General features: G+C 42.4%; 1 protein-coding gene across 3 annotated transcripts in view; it reads right to left on the reverse strand.

Annotated features, from left to right (window-relative positions):
• Wdhd1 (WD repeat and HMG-box DNA binding protein 1) overlaps positions 1-2,500 on the reverse strand; it is a 57,903-nt gene that overhangs the window by 12,472 nt on the left and 42,931 nt on the right. The gene's annotated exons all lie outside the window — the stretch shown is intronic.

The raw sequence follows: 2,500 nt of genomic DNA on the forward strand, positions 1-2,500 counted from the left end.
AAAAAAAAAAAAAAAAAAAAAACCAAATCACACACACACAATTTACAAAGTCATTTCGCCTTCCCAGCACTTCTGAGATGGGAACCTTCTGTCCTGAAGTTGAGGAGAAGGCACAAAGTCTAAGCATAAACAGCAGGACCTGGCTACACAGCAAGCAGTCTGACTCAGACACTGAGCTGTGGACCTGACACCTCACCACCTTTCAGAGCAACGCAGCCCACTCTATCTTCACCACAAACACCAAGAGCAAACAGAAGCCCTGAGAAATTCTAATGAACTTTCCCGAGCAAGGACAGATGAAGTTTCATTAAACACAACAGTGGACTACTGAAGCAAGTTGTAGGCTTTCTTCCCTGGTCTTCCGTTATCGCTAGCGACTCAGAGGAGAACAATCCTCTCTACGTGTGTGTAAGTTAACAGTACAACACAGACAGGCATGGGGTGCACAGCTCTTGGGAGGTGGCACACTGTCTCCACACTTGGGAGGCTGAGGCATAAGATCATGAATCTGACGCCAGCCAGGCTCAAATCCTTAAGCTCTCAAAAGAAGGAAGGGGAAGAAGCAATGACTAAGTAGCAGTTTCCAACCTCTAAAATAAAAACAACTTTATTTATTTAGAATAAAACTAAGATAATACTAAGAAAAGCATGAAAACACCCTATCTCAATGCACAAAACTAAATACAATTGTATTTTCACCTTCCCTTTCTGTTTTTGAACCATAGTCACAATGGATAGACCAGGCTGGCCTTGTAGTCCCAATTCTCCAATTCCACCACACGTAGTAAAACTACATTTTCATAAGCAGACTTTTAGTAACACCCCCCCACCCCCCTTCCTTAGTTTTTTGAGACAGAGTTTCTCTGTATAGCCCTGACTGTACTGGAACTTACTCTGTAGACCAGGCCAGCCTTGGACTCAAGAGACAAAGATGTGTGCACCATCACTACCCGGCTTTGTTTGTTTTTGAGATTCATTCATTTTGCATATGTAAGTATCATGTGTACCACATCCATGCCTCAAACCCCTGAAGTTTAGAAGAGAGTCTCCTGGAACTGGAGGCTGTGAGCCGCTATGTATGTGAGTGAGTACTGGACTCAAATCCAGGCTCTCTGCAAAAACAACAAGTGCTCTCAATCGCTGAGCCATTTCCACAGACCCTTAAGCAGACTTCTTAGCATCTCAGTGTTTCAAATGTGTACTGTAATAAGACTACTCTACACATGTGGTAGCACAAACCTTCAATTCTAGCAGTCAGGGAAGGGAAATCAGGAGTTCACGGCTATTCCTTAAGGCGAGTTTAGCCCAGATTGGGCTACAGAAGGCTCAATTTAAAGAAACTCAAAATAATTTTTAAATTAAAAAAAGCTATTTTTAACTTTGAATACGCCTGAATGTGGATCTGTACAAGTTTGTAAGGTGCCCAAGGTGGCTAGAAACCTGCATTGGATCCCCGGACCTAGAGCCAGAGTTGTGAACTGCACGACTTTACCACTAGTACTTGGAGGGCAAAACAGGTGGATCTCTGAGTTTGAGGGCATCCTGGTTTACATATTACAGTCTCAAATAATAAGATAAAACATTTAATAACCAAGAGAGTCATCTTGAGTAAGCACTGGAGAAGGTTCATAGGATCAAACTATAACCTACCATTGATGTAACAGGAATTCTCTAGTTCAAACTATTAAATAACTCGACTTCCACAATTAGAAATAAAAGACATTTCTAAAGACAGCTATGCAGCCTAACACCGATTAACAAGTTAACTAATTTAGTCTCAAAAACGAACAAAACCAAACCAAACCTAACCCAGGGTCTCATCACATACTCCTGGTGACCCAAGCTTGCTTTAGACTACAGTGACCTCAGACACAGAGACATGCCAACTTCTGCCCCCTGAGTGCTGTGCCACCACTCGCAAAAGGCTTTTCTTTAAAAAATAAATTCCCTGAACTGTAGAAGGAATTCAGGACCGCCTGCATGTTTTTTTTTGTTTTTGTTTTTGTTTTTGTTTTTGTTTTTTGGTTTTTCGAGACAGGGTTTCTCTGTGTAGCCCAGCTGTCCTGGAACTCACTCTAGACCAGTCTGGCCTCGAACTCAGAGATCCGCCTGCCTCTGCCTCCCAAGTGCTGGGATTAAAGGCGTGCGCCACCACGCCCGGCGACCGCCTGCATGTTAAGCAAGCACTACTATATCCCCAGCCAACTAATATAGTCTATAATACCAAATATTTTAACCATGGAATTCTGCAGATCCTATAAAGGCAAACATGGAAATAAGCATCAAAGCCTTTATGGCTTTCTACTAAATTCAATTTGGCATTGTCTAAAAAAGACTGTATTTTCTCTCTTCAAATCCCCATAATGCCAACTACCACCGCCCCAACATTCCTGCTCTAGCCTTATAATCTACCCAGAGATGCCTAGAATACAGGAATCTCCGTTGCCTTACTCGGTCTCTAGAGACGCCCATTCTGGATACTTTCATAAGTGGAATCATA

This window comes from Mus caroli, chromosome 14 (assembly GCF_900094665.2).
Source record: "Mus caroli chromosome 14, CAROLI_EIJ_v1.1, whole genome shotgun sequence".
Taxonomy (NCBI): domain Eukaryota; kingdom Metazoa; phylum Chordata; class Mammalia; order Rodentia; family Muridae; genus Mus; species Mus caroli.